This window comes from Saccopteryx bilineata, chromosome 5, assembly GCF_036850765.1.
Source record: "Saccopteryx bilineata isolate mSacBil1 chromosome 5, mSacBil1_pri_phased_curated, whole genome shotgun sequence".
In the NCBI taxonomy this organism is placed as follows: domain Eukaryota; kingdom Metazoa; phylum Chordata; class Mammalia; order Chiroptera; family Emballonuridae; genus Saccopteryx; species Saccopteryx bilineata.
Window position 1 is genome coordinate 48,269,038 of NC_089494.1, and position 18,582 is coordinate 48,287,619.

Below are 18,582 nucleotides of genomic sequence, written 5' to 3' on the forward strand. Positions count from 1 at the left end.
TTTAGCGTTCCATGGGATTGCTCTCTGCAGGCTTCTCCTTTGTTAAGAAGCCTACAGTCTAGCCTGCCCAACTTCTGCAGTGTTCTCTGAGGTCTGTTCCGTAGGAATGTGTTTTTTACCCTGTATCGGCTGGCAGGAAGTTGCCCCAGCTTCTGTGTGCAGAGCAAAAGGCTCTAAAAAATATCACGTCTCTCCATCGAGTTTTCTTAGATTGCTGACCTGAGAAAGAAGACCTTGTCAGCCAGAGCCACTGCCGGTGTAAGCCAGCTGGGCAGTGAACAGACTGCGGGTTAAGCTAATTTCAGCGACTGAATTTGCGGCTCTGCTCCAGAGACTGTCTGCAAGGTGCCTGCGTGCTCCTCCCCCTATCACTTCCATATTTTTTCTTTCCAGGTAATGTACTTTGTTAGCCTGTATGACTGGTAGAGGTGTCCTGCCCGGAGAGGTCTGAGGATGGGGAAGTTGGCTTTTGCTCACTCCCCATGCACTGTTGTTTGGGGAGCAGGGATTACACCAAGACTCTGGTAGCAGCTCACACAGAAGGCTACTGCTGACAGTCTTTGACTCTGCCCCTCTGTCTGGGAACAGGGGTGCCCATACCCGGGGTGCTAGGAGGAACCACTCGCACACTGTCCATGCTTGCCGAGGATATCGGGAGTAAACAAGGCAACTGCTTGCCCACCTCTGCCAGGGCCTGCCACTGGCATTAGCTCGTGTGGGCTGAGCCATGGGTACACTCTCTCTTTGGCTTGAATGTCTCTGCCCCAGCCCAGCTCTTTCCACGCCCCCAGCCCTCACTTTCTCTCAGTTCTGAGTGAAAGCAGCTCTTGTTCAGGTCAGTGAGGAAGGTGGATCACTCCGTTCTCTGTCTTATTTCCTTCAGAGTCAATTGTATATTTAGCTACCGTTTCACCAAATAGTACCCTTTTTTTGTGTACGTGTATTTCAGATGCCCCTGCAATTGTTTTTCTGTCTCTAGTGTTGAATTTGTTGAAATTTCAGGGAGAGGTATCGGGAGCCCTCCTCATGGCACCATTTCTCTGATGTCACTCTCTATTATTACATTCTAAATGATGAGTGCCCCTATATAAATAAACTATTTCTGGTCAGCCTTTACTTCACTTTCCCTGTCCAGCACCCTCAATATCCATTCCCTAGTATGTTCTTCACATTCTTGTCAGTACATATGAGCCACAACCTACAGGCCCTTTTTCCCTTAGTAGGAACTGTATTTTTTCACTCATGGAACTTGACCATACTTGTTGGTCGACAAGAAGTGAGTAGAGGTAGAGACACATCAGAAGAGGTAAGGAATCATTTTTTCAGGCATTAAATTCAGTGAGGCCTTTCCATAATCTTCAAGAAGCATAACACTGAACTCCTCTAGAAAAAAGGATAGACTATTCCCAGTATGTTTGAAGTGTCCAGATACATATAGGGGTTTGAAGCTTTCTGATATCTACCCAAATATCCTGGCCTCCTCAGGTTCTCATTCCTTACATATCAGGGCTCAGGCTTCACTATGAGATATCTGTTGTGTCAGCTATCTTTGCAGTCAGTGCCTTTTACAATTAAGAACCTGATTTTCAACACTCTTACCTTCAAGTTCAGGAAATAACTGTTTTCTAAAATTCTGCCAAATACACTTTCTGGGTTTCATGCTATACTCAAAATTATTTGGTTTGCTAATCTATGTCTGTTACTTTTTTCCTTAGGATTTCTGTGATGTTAATAATTGCCAACAACACCATCTGCATAATAAGCATCAAACACATTCTTTTTTTTTTTTTCAAACGCATTCTTTTGAGCACTGGGGCAATTACATAGACCACTGCTAACTTTCCACCTGTGTTCTATCCTAATCCATGTTAATAATTGCATTTTACAGAATGCTATGAATTTTTTTTTTCAATTTTAAAGGCATCACTTTGCCATTTATTAACTGATCAGATTACAAAAATAACCATGGTGAATACCTTAGTTCATCCTTATGATAAGCCTGTCGATCTGGTCTTCCCTGTGGCCAGCATCTTTACCTTCTACAAACTGGGTAGTCTTTTTCTTCATTCCACCAGTGGAGACGATAATTTGTAGGGCCACAAGAAGTTGTTTGCCTATTTGAAGCATTTCCAACAGTATAGATCTCATGAATTAGATCCTCCATGCTGATGATGCCATATTTACCAAGCAATTGAGCGATCAATGTGTTTTCTGTCAGAGCAATTTTTTGTTGTTGTTGATTTTGCCATAACCGTGCTTGTAGATCAATTCATTTACTGACTTCAGGTTTGTATACCCTCATGCAATATATAGTTTCATGACTGTCAGCATGTTAACCGAAGCCTTGTTGAGCTTCACCAAGGTGCCGTTGAAGATCTGGTGCAGGCACAGAAGCTGCAGCACCTTGCAACTTTTGAGCTCAATCGATACCTCTGATCCTGATGACAAATGCCAATTTTGGTTCCGCAGGCACGTAGAAGTTGCCAGCCTTTCTTGCCATCCTAGCCATTCAAATCCCAGTTCTGTACATCTGTCTATACTCCTTGTGATAGTGCTTAGCTTTTTCGAAGATCAGCTTCCTCCTGGCCTTTTGGAGCATCTTTTGGGCACATTTCTTTTTCAGACACTTGATATCTGGCTCTGCAAAATTCCTTCACTTTTCTTCAGGGTTTCTGGCACATCAGGAACCTTCTTATTCTTCTCACTGGCATTAGCATTCTTCTTCTCTCTGACATTCGCATTCTTCTTCTCTTCTGCACCCTCCATGGTTCCAGCCAGAAAAGAGGATGCTACGAATTATTATCATCCCAGTTACCACCAGCAAGAGGGTCTTTGTTGACCTCAGAACAGCAAGTGATCCAATTTCAGGATCCTATCTTCCACTAGCTCATTTAACCTGAGTTCTCTAGATACATATGCCTAGAAGAAGATTTGATGGCATGTTAGCTGCAGGAAGGATCTCTAAAGAGTAGGAAGTAAAATGGGAAAATAAATTAAATTAATAAAAGGTGTTCTAATTATCCAGGTTACCACTGAAGGTAACTGAGGTTCAAGTTTGAGGGAAACCTTTGCAACCTGCCCAATTATCTGATCCAAGATTAAAGAAAGCTAAGACATTTATTCTTCAGTTCACTAGTGTCAATGAATCAGTGACAATCACTAAGAGATTAATCTAGATCATTTTCAGCCCGTGAAGTAGGAGGAGTCTAGAGAAAGCTCTCCAGCAGAAAGAAGGATACTGCTGACATACCTGGGAATTGTGGGCCAAGGGAATATAAGTGTGGTTCCAATAGCATCTACTACATCCATTGCAGGGCAGGGTAATTTGCAATCTGGAGGTGAGTCATCTGGTTTTAGACTTCCCAAGTTAGACGAAGCTTCCTAAGCATCCCAGAGTAAACACTGACTTTAGTGTTGGTTACTAGGAGAAAAAAAGTACCTTTAAATACATAGAGTTCTCAAAGCGGATGCTACTGGCTCCAAGAGACATTCTGGAAGTGTGTGGAGTCTTTTCAGGTAAGATAGGTAGTAGGAGTGATAACCCTATCATGTAGTAATACGATACTAGAAATATCACTTTCAATGCTCAAGCTATTTCCACAGAATTATTATCCCTTTTCCCACAGGACTTTCAAATGACAACATGGCCCATTGGTATAGATAAAATATATATATTTATAATAATCAGAGAATATTTTAAATGTAAATGCAAAGAATTTTTTAATATTTAATTTTTTTTCAGAATAAAGTTATGTCATATATTGAGAGTAGTTTGTTATTTATTTTACTCAAAACTTTACAAAATATCTCTGTTTTGAAAAATTAAATCAATATTGTTTTGGGTGTTGAAATCCACACAACAAACCTTTATCTGTATTTATTTTGAATTTTTAAATTCACATTTGCTTTTCACTTACACTTACTACTTATTTTAAAATATTAAGAGTTTTAAAAGTCAACACTCAGATGAACATTTTCTTATTTTTCTCAAATCCAAACATATTCATTGTAAGTGCAAATCAAATGATTAATGTATTATGTCATCTTATGTACTACAGCTAAGATTTATATTTTGAAGTACATATTATTTTACAACATAAATTGCATTAAGATTAAGGCATGTGAAAATATTTTAATTTTTATCTTATATGTTTATAAAATAAATTTTAGTGGTCCCTGTACAATCCTAATGTGATATTAGTCTCTTAGGGTTAAAAATTATTGCTTTAAAAGAGTACCCATCAATTTCACTAGTGATACATTTTATAAATGCTCAGAAACAAGTTCTATTTTCTTCAGATTCTGATTTAAACTTCCAGGCTGTACCTGGGGATCATGATTGGAATAATTAATGAGGTAGCTTCAACTATAGTATGATACATAAAATTATTACCAATAATTTGGTAAAAAGTTTCCAGGGTAACCTTTTCCAATGGTTTTTTTTTACCTCCTGAAATTTGTTTGTATATAAAATTAATATCCTTATGTATTCAAGGACTCACAAATAAAACCAATTACTTAATTGCAATTAATTATCAAAAATAATAAAATTTACAAACATTTATGATATATTTTCTTGAGAAAAGAGGAATAATTTTATACATTATTGAAGTTACATATGGGCTAAATAACAATGAATTAAATTAGTTACTTTAAAACTAGTACAGAATAATTTAGAATCACAATACTCTCACAGTTTAATGTAAGAGAAAGAAATTAGTTTAAAAAATTAAACTATATGATAACATTTACCTTAATTAAAAAAGGATTGATTTCTGTCATTAGAGTGTTTTAGTACAAGAACAACATGAAATGGTTCAAAAGTTCAGTCTGAATAAACATTTAAGATGTTTGACTGTGGTTGACTCTTAGCCAAACCACCCAAACTTTTTAAGTCTGAAAAAGTCAACTGGAATTCTTATAAGAACAGTCTGTTATAGGGTATTCTTGGCAGTTTTTTAACCTTGATTCTGTTGGGCCAGTAAAAAAAAAAGTGTAAGCATGGTTTTGCTTTCTGGTGTTTTTCTTACCAAATAAAGTTTAAAAAATAAGAACTTTAAGTAAAAACCCACACACATGCAAAAATCAGAAAATATTTTGGCTCTATATACTCTAAACTAATTTTCATTTCCCCCAAACAGCCACCCACAGCATTTCTAGAAGCAGCGCCTGCTTTTTCAACCACTTAAACCCAAAAAAGGAGAGAAGGGTCAGAACATTTTTCAGTTTAATATTTTCCTAAATATCACTGACTGCAGTTTTCCAACCATAAAGGTACCTTTGCTTCTAACCCTGTAGTAACTCCCAGATCATACTTCTAGTCTTCTAAAATAAAAATATTATAATGCTAATAACATGAGTTATTAAAATATTTATACTTATTAATATCTATAAATTCTTGCTTGTGCCAGGAGCTCTTCTAAATACTTCACATATTTAAAGGTTAAATTTTAACATCAACTTTAAGAATTATTAAAAAAAAAATTAAGTATTTTTATTCCCTTGTGTAACACACACACACACACACACACACACACACACACACACACACGAGACCTGAGTGGACAACCACATCCAAGATCACTTTAAATTCTAACCACTTCAAACTATTTCCAAGTCTTTGAAGGTATCATGCTTTTTTTGTTGTTGTTATTCTTGTTCATGGGCATTGCTAATAATATTCCCTATGCCTGTAATGCCTTCTCCTAAATCCCTCAGCTGCCAACCTAATCCAATTTAGGCATAATTTTATTAATTTCATATCTCTTTCCAGATTTATTTAGAGATTTCTTTTGTTAACCAAGAGTACTTAAAAATGTCTGTATTGTATTTTCTTCTAATGATTTGTGACCTCTGTCATAGAAGAGTTTTAATTTTTTATCTCTACATTACTAGGCACTAAAACAAGACTATCCTATAGAACTTTTTATAATGAAAATGTTCTTCCCTGCCAGTTGGCTCAGTGGTAGAGCATCAGCCAACGTGTGGAAGTCTCAGATTCAATTCCTAGTAAGGGCAGACAGGAGAAGCGACTATCTGCTTTTCCACCCCTCCACCTCCCTTTCTCTCTCCTTTTCTCTCTCTCCTTCTTCCCTTTTTCTCTTCCCTTCCTGCAGCCACAGCTCAATGGTTCAAGCAAATTGGCCCCAAGTGCTGAAGACAGTTCCATGGCCTCGCCAAATAGCTTGGCTGCCAGGCGACAGAGCCATGTCCTCAGATGGGCAGAGCATTGATTGCTCTTTAGAGGGCTTGCTGGAGGGATCCCAGTAGAGGTGACACAGGAGTCTGTTTCTGCCTCCCAACCTCTCAATTGATAATAATAATAAATAAATATAAAAAAAGATAAAGAAATGTTATGTATCTGTACTTGCCAATACAATAGTCCCTAGCCACATGTAGCTACTGAGCACTTAAAATGTGGCTAGAGTGGCTACTGAACTGAATTTTTAATTTTATTCATTTTTGATTAATTTATACAGCTACATAGGGCCATTATAATAAGAAAGTATAGTTCTAGAATTCAGCTGACACTGAACAAAGAAAGAATGAATGAGTGAGTGAATAAATAAATTAATAAATTGAAAAATGACTGTACACCATCTAAGTAGAGAGTGGAGATAAGAAAAACTACAGGTGTGGGGGGGGTGTTAGAAAGTTCCTGAATTCAGCCTTTTTGTCCACCTCTATCATTTACATTCTCTCATAAATGTCCATGTTGTGCTGGAATTGATGATAAAACCAAATGTGAAGTTAACCTAATAGAAATACCATTCAAAGACTATTTGATTCAGAGAGTAATTTCAGGTCAAGAATAAAAGAACAATTATGGCTTTCTATATTTGCCAACATCAGTGTACAGGCTTTCAAGTTTGCTTAAATAATATACATAATAACCAGATCATTATTTCAAAAAAGTTTTTCTATCGCATACTGACTTTTAATACATTTGGTATAAGTAAAGTCCAATTCATTCATTAATTCTTGTTAGAAATGATCATTCTTCAGCATAACCAACTATAAAATGTTTTAAATAATCAAGCTTTTAAGAAAGTAGAGTGCTCTTTCACATTTTTATTAACATAAAATTATTATAAATGTTATCAATATTACTTTTAATTGTAAGCATATGATAATATGCTCACAGAAGAAATAATGAATATTAAAAATTAATCTTCTAAATGACAGTCTTTGAGATATTCTCTATTTCTTAATTATATTTTGCTTGTCACTAATTATGTCTTTGCCGAGTCACTTAGAATATTTTAATTAGAAGATTTAAAAGCTTATATTTAGAAAAAGTAGGAAATATAAATAATTAATAATTATAAAAATTTTTATTATACAAATGAAAAACAACATACAGGGGGCTCTCCAGTTATGACACAGTCTATTTCTATGACAGTGACATAACCTGAATTTTGATGTAAGGCAATACACACCCTAGCGTAAGTCACTTATGTATTCTAACATAGTTGTAAAATCATAATCTAGAACATAAAAACATAACTAAGCCAGAGAAAAAGGAAAAGGACATAAATATACTGTATTGTACATTGTACTCTAGTAATAGAAAAATATAATAATAAATTAGTGTAAAAATTTTCTTATTTTTATTCCTGTGGTTGGCTTGCACACTGGAAGGGGCATTGCAAGGTGGGAGAGAGTGACCTATTGGGAGGAGGAAGCTGGAGAGGAAGGAGAACCTGCAGAAGGTGCTGGAGATACTGGGCCAGGTGAATCAGGATTGCCTAAGGAACACGCAGGAGATGCTGGAGATGATTCTACCTGTACTACAGGTGTTTCATCTTGAAAGCAGATGATATAGATGATACAGGGTCTGCTGCAGGCCTATCTACCCTTTTAAAGAATTGTTCCAGGCTAGTCAGGAAGGTTGATGACTTCTCTTCCAAAATCTGTCTATAGCATTGCAACACATTCATAACAGCTCTGTAGACCTTACTGAATCTGTCCACTGGGGTCCTCAGCCTGAAAGTCTGCCAACCTATATATACCCTATCATTTAAAATCTCTACCAAATCCTTGGAAGTAAATCTCTTGGGTTCTGGGGTTTCTATCTTTTCCTCTTCAATCAGCTGCCTCTCCAGCTGAATGAGGGCCTCAGCAGACAGCTCCTCTCCGTGTGATGTCAGTAGCTCTGTGACGTCCTCAGCCTCTACCCCCAAATTACGCTGTACCCATTGCAACAACCTTCTCTGTTACAGCCTCCATTGACTCCTAAAAGCCATGGAAGTCATACACAAACTGGAGACACAGTTTTTTCCACACACCATTTAAGTTTGTTCACCTTACTTCAAACCAGACAAAAGCAATGTTTTTTACAGCACTGTAAATGTTATAAGACTTCCAAAAGTCTTTGAGTGTCAGCTTCTTGTCCTCAGTTACATTAAGGGCCATAGAAAATGTCCTTTGAAAATAATAGGCCTTTAAAGAAGTAGTGACACCTTGGTCCGTGGGCTGTAAAAGGGCAGTGATATTAGGTGGAAAGTAAACCATCTTGACATTAAGGTTAAAGTCACGCAAGTTGGCAGGGTGACCAGGGTCATTGTCCAGCACTAGCAACACCTTAAAAGGTAGCCCCTTGCTAACACAGTAGTCCTTCACTGCTGGCACAAAATGGTTGGAAAACCACTCTCAAAAATCTGAAGCATCACCCATGTCTTCTTTTTAGACCTCCAGATGATAGGCAGGTGACCCTGCTAAATGCCCTTTAGTGCTCTTGGATTCTCTGCCTGTTACACCAACAGAGGCTTGAGTTTGAAGTCACCTGCAGCATTCCCCCCAAGAAGTAAAGTCAGTCTCTCCTTGTCAGCTTTATGGCCTGGTGCTGTCTGCTCCTCTTTGGTGATGTAGGTCCTGTTAGGCATACACTTCCAAAAAAGGCCTGTCTCATCAACATTAAACACTTGTTTAGCAGGTAGCCCCCCTTTTTATTTAACTCAGCCAATCTACTAGGAAATTTACTTGCTGCTTTTTCATCCGCACTAGCACTTCACCCAGCACCTTAAGGTCATGCAAGTTGACATGAGCTTGAAATGCATGATCCAACCCCTACTAGCCACACACTCTTCATTCCCTTCCCTTTTTCACTTTTTATTGCCTCATTTAACCTCGTCCTGAATCAGCATTAGACTGTTATATGCCGCTGATGCAGGTCTTCCAGCCACAAAACTAGCAATCTTTCCATCTCAATCATTATGTCACTGTGCTGTTTAGTAATCACAGTCAATTTCATAGGGGCTGATCCCTTTACGTGCTCTAGGATATGGTCTTTATCCTTGATAACTCTTGTTATAGTAGAGCCTGTGGCCAATGTTCATTGCTGATTCTCCTTTTTCTGATCTCTTTACAGTGTCTAATTTCACTTCCATCGTGATGGCTTTCCTCTTCTTCAAAGCACTACCATCTGAAGACTCTGACTTTAATTTAGAAGCCATGATAAGAGCCAAAAAGTTGCCAAACAAAGCAACCCAAATGAAACACTTGCACTTCTAACAGTCCAAAATGGCATAGGTAAGGGTACTGGGGGGACTCCAACTTCCTCACTCATAGGCTGCGTTACTACATATTCTTCCGCTGCGCAGCCAAACTAGTTTGCTCACGTAGTCCATAAATACAATGCTAATCGTGTAAGCTGAAACACTCATGCCTCAATTTTTTAAAGTTCTTATGAGAGTGAGTTTTGTAAACTCAAAATGTCATATGTGGAGACTGTCATAACTAGAGGAACCCCTGTAATTATGTCTTGTTTGTAGTGTATCATCACTGCATAGGACTGTGTGTATCAATCTTCCATGTTCCATTCAGTTTATAGTGTTTACTGAGTCTGTGTAGCATCTTTACTCATTTTCCATGGTACATTTGCTACAAATTATTAATCCAAGCCAGTTTACATGTCAGGTATAAGGCATGATTTATAAACCTTTAAAAGTTTTACTTCAAAGCATAACACTGGTATTTTTGTGACATTTAACATAATGTATTCATACCTTAGCAAATGAATGACTCCATCCACTTATAGAGCATATCAATAACTGAGATGCCAGCAGTTACGTGCAAAGCACATAAGTTTACTCATTTTGATTATTTCTATTCAATAAAACATGGGTGTGATGACATTGGATAGATGAGTCCTTGTGCATTGAGTGACCCCCTTCAAAAATCATTGCCTGATCTTCTGGAATGTTTTGGAAGACAGCTATCAGCCACAAGGACTGTCTCAGAGGTAGACATCTGTTTGGTCCAAGGTTGTATCCCTTCCGGAATGGCTCACGTCACATGACCAGTAACAACTGCTAAAAAGGCCCAAAGTAGGGTATCTCTAAGGAGTCGTTTTAGCTCCAGAGCTCTGCCATGGGGTCCACCAAGGCTATCATGCAACTTTCATTTAAATTTGAGATCTCCCTTTACCTAACCCTGCTTATTTCACCTACCTAACCTGTCATAGGGTTTATCCCAAGGGCCCTCCCTAATCACCTGGCACTTTAAACTGTCCCAGAGTCTTCTACCCAAGAACCCCCAACCTGCAACAATGTAAGACAAAGTGGCCCCTTAAGAAATAACCAGTGTCCAGTATGAAATGAACTCCTATCAAGAGTTTTTACTTCCAGAGCAGGAATAATAATTAGGGAGGAGGGTGTGGGGAAGAAAAAAGGAAGGATAATATAGTAGGCATGTAAGCTAGCCTTACTATTTTTTTATTGTTAAGATAATAAAAAAAATGTGATTTCTGAAGAAATCACTAGAATGATAAATTTTAATAAATAACATTTTAAAAGCTTTCATTTTGAAGGCTTACTGTCATTTTTCTGCCACATTTTATCCCTTTATTATGTTGAGATTTATATGCCCTTTGATCACATCTTTTTATTTTATTTAAACTTCAATGCTCGGCTTGCATTCTTTTTCTTCTCCCCATTCCACCAAATCATTCAGAATTAAAAAAAGCCGTAAATGAAACCTTTAGTGTCCTCACTTTCAGTTCATATAACTAATAAATTAAAATATGTTTTTATATGATTATTGACATTTGAATTTGTGTCTTGGATTACTTTTGTAACAAAAAATTTATTTTTCTATTTTATTTGAGATTTGTCTGTAGTAAGGATATTAAGCCATCATATATATATATATATATAGTATTTTCCTGAAGTTAGAAGCGGGGAAGCAGTCAGACAGACTCCTCCATGCACCTGACCAGGATCCGCCCTACTGGGTTCCACCTGGCATGCCAACCAGGGGGCGATGCTCTGCCCATCTGGGGCATTGTTCTGTTTTGGTTGGAGCCATTCTAGTGCCTGAGGCATAGGCTATGGAGCCATCCTTAGTGCCTGGGCCAACTTTGCTCCAGTGGAGCCTTGGCTAGGGGAGGGAAAAGAGGGATAGAGAGAAAGGAGAGGGGAAAGGGTAGAGAAGCAGAAGGGTGCTTCTCCTGTATGCCGGGAATTGAACCTGGGACTTCTACCCGGCAGGCTGATGCTCAACGGCTGAGCTAACCAGCCAGGGCTCATCATATATCTTGAAATTTTTTTTTTTACATTCTTGCTGCTTTGAGTTTGATTTATAATATTTTGCTTAAATGTGATCTCTAGCAGGATCTTAATATTAAAAGCACAGAGTACTGGCTAGAAGGAAAAGTGTGAAGCACAGCATGTGAGTGATAAAATAACTAGATAACTCTGGCTCATTTCTAACGAGGCCTCTGAACCCAGCTCTACTTTATGGTTGCACTATGGAAATATTAGTCCAGTTTTGTTAGACTGTCTGGTTGTTTTTCCAAGAAAACTGGTTAATTATCTTTGTATTTAGAATTTTATAATGGTTAAATGTTGCAAAATGAAAAACAACAACAACAAAACTGAATTGCAAAAAAACAAAAAAAACCTGTTGGTTGCAGTTGCCTTGACTGACACCAATTTGTGACTTATGGTGTGCATCTTTAAGATCTTGTTCTGAAAGTAATGCCTGATCCAAATTTGTATATTCACAAGTGCTTTGTTGTGCTTTTACCTTACCACTGACAGTTTCTAGCTGATCTCTTATAAATTTTGGTAAATGATATGTTGTAGGTATCCAACTTATTTTTTTTCCAGAGGTACGTAAGCTAAATATATTATTTTCATTTTTTCCTAATGCATTGAAATAGCCCATTTTAAAATCCCAAACTGGTAAATATTGGCTCCTTTATTCACTTGATATATATTTCTTTATTCCTGAATGAGTAACTTGCTATAATTTTATTGTATAGTGTTCAGTTTGGAGAATCAACTTTTTATCTACCATTTTTAACAACTTTATAATTAGTGTATAACTTCTTTAAAATCACCTTAATAAATGCAATTAATTAAAAGTTATATCTCACTAAAAATAAAATTTATATGAAGCCACCCTATCTCTCTCCATTTCTCTCTCTCTCCCTCTCTCTCTCTCTCTCTCTCTCACACACACACACACACACACAAATACATAAACACACCTGATATAGTCTTGTGACTTTCTCATCAGGCGCGTTCAGGGTGGTATGGCCATAGATGCCTGTTTTGTGACTTTCTTATGTGACTTTCAGACTTTTTCTAAATTAAGTGCGCAACTTGTTTGCATAATTATATAATACTAAAATTAGAGTCAAAATAAAAACAAAAACCTTTTGTAAAATATTTCTATTTATAAAGGTAGGGACTTTTGGATTTGTGGACTATAGACATTAATGTATACATAGATAAGCTTAAAAAATTCTAAAAATCTTCTATAATACTTTATTATATATTTGTGTTGTCCTGGAGATAATATACACCACATGGGGTTGTCAAAGAGTATTGTGATCTAAGAATAATATCTTGATTATTTCCAAGATTTGTGACAGATGAAAATATCAAATAAAACTGAAAGTTTCTAAAAGGTTTTTGACAATTATAAATGGAGAACAATCAAATACATGACAGGTGGTCTATTCTAAAAATAAGAGCAACTAAAGCTTTAGTGAAACACTATTTTACCAAATTAGGTGGGAAATGATAAATTAGGTGAAAAAAATGTAAATTACAGTCATTTCCCCCTTCCTGTAGGTGGTTATAGTCTCCTCCTAAAAATAATTATTGCATTACTATGAATAATTGTTACAATAATTATTGCTCTTATTGCTCCCAGTTACTTAGCTCTCACAATGCATTACCACTGTGACAATAATGTTGAACCCAGTATCCCATTTCACTCTCAAAAAGTCTCAAGTATTAGGTATATTACTATCATCATTTTTATACAGAAAAGGATCTTAAGAAATTGCCCAGATGATTACTGGTCAAGTCAGATTTAAATCTCTGACTCTAATTTCTTTTTCCTAAGTTTAAAATTAAGCTTTTTTTTTTCCAGGCTTCCCTCTTGTCCTCCCACCCCCAACCCTGCCTTACCTGCCCTGCAGCTTGGATATATAGAATAAAGTAAATTGCAGCAATGGCTTTCTATTAAACATAGGCTATTACAATGATAGCATTTAGCAGCTGAATCGTTTCAAGATGAATCCATTCCTAGAAATTTTAGGGCTGTAATGAACTGATTACTGCTTTTCACTGAGAGTTATGTTTAGCATTAAGCTTGTCAATGGTCAGAGCTGCTGCTTTTATTAAAAAGTCAAAGAACAATCATTCATGATTTTTCTTACTTATCTCAGGAAAATTCAGAATTGATAGAGCACAGATGCAAAGAAACAGTCAAAATTTGATGTCTGATATCTAGAAACATATGTAGATCTTTGGCGAGGGAATTTTTTTTTTTAAAAGACATTGTGCAAAAGAAATTTTTTAACTTGATTTCTTATGCTCCTCTTAATACCAACAGGCAGTTATAATTGATCTATATCATAGAGAGAACTCAAGAAGTGACATGAGGGAACATTGGAAATCCCTTCTGGCCCCAAGAGTTTGTGGGATTGAAATAAAAGACAGAGATAAGGCATAAAGGTAAATGCCAAGCTCCAGCTTTTCCTGCCCTTGAGGTAAAACTTCTTGAGAAGATTAGACATGTCCATGTAATTCTGAGAAAACCTCAGAATGTTGAAATGTGTTGCCATGACATAACTTGGAGAGGACGCAGGACTCCAGTCTAGGCATAATAAATAAAATGCATTAGGAGCTGAGTGTGTGGCAGGCATTGTTCTAAGTGTCAATGGATATTAACCTAAAAACCCATGAGGTATAGGTAGCATATTTTACAAATAAAGAAACTGGTACATAGTGACATAGAATAAGTTCCTCAAGATAACATATGTAATAATCCTGGAGCTGAGATTTGAAGACAGACTGAAATTGGAAGCCAGTCTCTAATGATAAAAATATGAAGTCATTTCAGGTGAGGCATGATAATGCCTCCCTTAAGTAACATGAAATTATCAAAATGGTTATACGTATAAGTGACATTTTTAAACTTTAATAGACACAAATAAATTAATTAAAAGAGTACTGTAAGATGGAGAAATCACTGTGTCATTGAATACTTTAGTGTCTTTTGAATTGTGTCTACATTCTGCAAACCAAGGAAAAGAATGTGTGTGGGTGATAGGTGTTGACCTCATACGGTGAATTGCTAAGACCATTAAGAAATGACTTGGGAAACCTGGAGATGATAGGGGTAAAGGCAGTATGCCAGATATATAACCCCTCAAACCCACAAAATTCACTCTAAAGCAGTATTTTATTTTTTTGGTGGGGAGAGCATATTAGTCATGGTTCTCTAGAGAGCAGGACCAATATATGAAATGTTAATTTAGGAGAACTAGTGTTCTCAGTCAGAGTGGTGTAATTCATTCTCAATCTGAAGACATGAGAATTGGGAGGTCAATGGTGTTTGAGTCTGGAAGCCTGAGAACCAGGAGAGTCAATGTCCTAAGGCAGGAAAAGATGGGTATTTCAGCTCAAGCAGAGAGAGCAGATTTGTCCTTCTTCCATATTTTCATTTTATTCGAGTCTTAAACAGATTAGCTAATACCTGATTTGATCTCATGGGTGAGAGTATTCTTCTTTTCTCAGTCTACTGATTCAGTTGAATCTCTTCTAGAAATAGCCTCACAGACATATTGAGAAATAATGTTTTACTAGCTATCTGGGCATCTCTTATCTAATAAATTGATATAAATTAACCATCCTGGCTGCAGTAAATTTTTTCTTCCAATCCTCAATTCAGATTATAAGTATTGACATGGCTTGTTAAAAGTACACATGGCCAGAGCCAACTGTAGACAAATTGGTCAGCATATCTGAGGCTGAGTCTTAGGTATTGGGATTTTAGGCCTCCCAAGTGACTCTAATGTGGACCCAAGGTTATCCCTCGGAAACTGGGTAATTCTTCTTTCCATTCTTCCTTCAATTTGAAAATGGTAGTAGGACATCCCTCCATGGGCGGTGAAGTTTAGTTTTGCAGTAAATTTGTTTTTGCAAATGCAGTGTGTCCTTACACGCTCTCCCACTGAGAAAACCGTCCCCCCATTCCCAATCCTCAGCCCCATAGAGGGGTGGAGTGTAGTTTTGAGTGATCTGATCACTTGGCTGGATTTTTAAATCATACATCTGTTTGGACAGGAATTTTTTCAGCTCTGGATAATAAAACATGACTTTGGAAATAATATGTATTTTATTTAACTATTAACCATAAATTCAAAATTAAAATAAAAAACAAAGCGTTGTTTCATTATTGTTGGCAACTACTTTAAAAGCCTCCTTAAATAGAACAGCTTGACTGGCCACTGGCCATTTTTGAGGTAATTTTCAAAACTATTTTTACAAACAGGAAAAAGAGAGCAAGGGATTTCAGTGAGCAAAGCCAAAAATGTCAAAACACAATAATTCAGTTCCAAGGTTTTTGAAAAGATGCATTCTTTTTCTAAAACTTTTACTTTTACATGTGGTTTTCATAATATTTACAATTTTAAAAACCTTTTCCATTTCAAATTATAAGCACAAATACATATTTTTACCCTAGGCATATTCCTTAAGAAACTTTCTTATTAGTATTTAAAAACGCAAACTAAAACATGCTTCTGGTACATATTTATAAAATAGTTTTATTAGTTCTGAAAAAAATAGTTTTATTAAAAATTAGTATACCCTGATACATGATTACATTGTTTGTTTGTTTTAAAAATGGTGAGTGATTTTTTCCTATTAAATAGTATCTATATGATACCATTATGTCAGATAGTAATGTCTATGTGATGCTATTATATATGTGATACTAATGTATTGTATATATGTGTCATACCTTTAAAAAGTGTAAGAATATATTGTTTAAGTAAAAAATTGCTAAAGTCTATTTCAGTTCTCATATTGTTTGAGTTTCCTACCAGAAGAATACTGAAATGGTGTGAGTAAGCAACATTCAAGGAAAAGGTTCAAGGAAAAGGATGGCTAGGAAATGTATTCTTTATATTTTTCAGTTTTTGTTATAGATTTTAAGCATTATTCCATAGTGTAGTAATTCTATCTATCTAGTTTGAATTTATAAGTCTTTACATCAAAATAAAATTATCTGAATATTTGGAAACACAATTGTAATATTTTAATATGTCTGTCAACTTAAATGAAAGCAAATTTAAAACCTCTTTTTATAAGCTCTGCTTTCAGGATAATACTTCATGATACAAATAATTTTTATGTTATTAAAAAGTTTAGTTTCTTTAATTCTTTAATTTTCTTCATATACCCAGGTATTTATTTTCAGATTATTAATTGCCTGGCAAAAATACTTGATGAAAATTGAGTTTATTTTTTAAATGTTAGATACTATCAGTTGATTATAACCATGGAGAAGGCTTCATTAATTATAATAAAAACAATGAGGGAAACAAAGATTTGACTTACAAGCATTAATGTGCTCACAACTTTGAAAGTCATGATCCTGTATAAAACGAGGCATACCTATATATCATTTTTAAAGAAATGTTAAATTCTAGCTTCTGAGAAACTTTTCTGCACACCCTTGTGTTAGATATTGTGGTCATTTCAAAGTAAGTAAGAGAATCTTAGCCTGACTAATGATGGTGCAGTGGATAGAGCATTGACTTGGGACACTGAGGTCCCAGGTTTGAAATCCCATGGTCACTAGTTTGAGTGTGGGCTCATCCATGTTGAGAACAGGCTTGCCAGCTTGAGTGCAGAGTCGCTGGCTTGAGTGTGGGATCACAGACATGATCCCATGGTCATGGGCTTTAGCCTAAGGTCACTGGCTTGAACAAGGGGTCACTGGCTTGACAGGAGCTCCCCTGGTCAAGGCATGTATTAGAAGCAAGCAATGAATGGCTCAAGTGATACAACTGTGAGTTAATGCTTCTGATCTCTCTCCCTTCCTCTCTGTCTGTCTCTGTCTCTCTCCCTCTCTGAAAAGAAAAAGAAAATAAATAGTCTCACTGCTGAGATGGTTACTGTTTGGTAAAGGGGCAAAAATTAAACATTTTATAAGGTCAAAATATTAAAACAAGTGCCTTAAAGAATGTAAGTAACAAGTGCTATTGATTTACCATGGAAATAGTCTATGATAGATATATTTGAAAGCTAATCTCACCTCTGTCTCACTTCCCACCCCACCCTGCTTTTAAAAAAGAACCTCAATTGAATTAAGGTATACTGCTCACAAATATTAGGGGATATTTCAAAATGAATATGAAGCGATAAAATATCCTCTAATTTTTGTGAACAATCTATTTAACAACTGGGAGACAGACTTGTATAACAATTAAAAGTTTGGTAATTTTTTCCTCCTTATTAGTGTTTGTTTTGAGAAGAAAATTGTGACTTAATTCTAACTGATGAGGATTTAGGCAAAGTCTACTGGTAGAGCCTAAAGCATTTCCTTAGTTTCAGAAAGTTTCACAATGAAGGGAAATGCTTTCTTCTCCCCTTCTGGTTTCTGGGATTTTATGTGGCACTAAGATGCTTAGAAACATTATAGGCATATATATGATAAGAGAGTACAAACTTGAAGATTAAAATGTAATGAGAACAGCAGAGTAGAAAGATGGAAAAGTGGAAATTTTTTGAAAACCTTTGAACCACTAAGTTGACTGTTAACTATGCCACCTTCAGACTTCATATTATGTGAGATAACACCAAAAACATCAACGATCTCTCATTTTGTTAAGCACTTTTTAGTTGGAGCTTCCATATTTCAATATTAGAAACAGATACTCCCATGCTAGGGCAGCCTGATGGCATGTCCTCCACTCTTGGTTACTTGGAACCTATAGAGTCACCTTAACCTTTTGGGTAAGAGAGTTTGGCTGAGAATACCAAAGGCTGACTTGATGTTCTTTTCGGGTGTATACATATTTGATCTACTTGTGAAGTAAGGTACTAATTAGTTCATTGAGGTTTTGCTATATAACTCCTGCCTCAAAACGAATTTCCCTTTATAATCAATACTTAGATATTTAAGGTCACCAAGTACTCTACTCTTTCTATGTTAGGAGATCAAAAATCTGCTTAGATACTGCTGTTATGATTTCCAGTTTCACTGGGCACTTCACATAGCATGTTGACACTATTAACTGCCCATAGGGTTTGAAGTAGGTCATTTCTATTA

At 36.2% G+C, this 18,582-nt stretch overlaps 1 pseudogene; it reads right to left on the reverse strand.

Annotated features, from left to right (window-relative positions):
- Nucleotides 1-1,977: 1,977 nt before the first annotated feature.
- Nucleotides 1,978-2,697, reverse strand: LOC136306166 (large ribosomal subunit protein uL30-like; annotated as a pseudogene).
- Nucleotides 2,698-18,582: the final 15,885 nt, after the last annotated feature.